Genomic DNA, 578 nt, shown 5'->3' on the forward strand with positions numbered 1-578 from the left:
AACTTTCATGTGGAGTTGACCTGACTCATCCCTTGTTGAAGCTGAAGGTATTACAACAAACTCAACATGATTTATGATAACTTCTCACCCAATTGAAGCTGTGGGTGTATTTTACACATTAACATTCTCAGATTCGGAAAAAGAATAATCCCTAAAACCAAACAAAACTACAGATGAAAAACCATGTGTATAACAGGCCTTCCAGCTAGCAGCTTCTATAGGAATGTGGAAATGGTTTCCTCTTCTTAACTTTTACCTAAGCCACAGCAATGGTTTTGCTTAGGCTATGCATGTTCTGTGAGCAACCCCCACCAAACCGATCTCTTTTCTGCAATGTTGAACTCTCTTGATGATAGCACCATATATCTGATACAGCCCTTTCTTCTCAGCCTCACATCCAGTTAGTTACTGTCATTTTATCTCTGAAATGCCTCTCAACTCTGACCTTGCCCACAGCTCCCCTCATCTGGACTTTCACAACAGTTGTGCAATTGATCACTCTGGTCACCAGTTTCTTATATTCCAGTGCATTTTCTTCATTAACCCTAAACTTGTCTTTCTGAAGTACATAGGTAGAC

This window comes from Saimiri boliviensis, chromosome 1 (genome assembly GCF_048565385.1).
Source record: "Saimiri boliviensis isolate mSaiBol1 chromosome 1, mSaiBol1.pri, whole genome shotgun sequence".
Lineage (NCBI taxonomy): Eukaryota > Metazoa > Chordata > Mammalia > Primates > Cebidae > Saimiri > Saimiri boliviensis.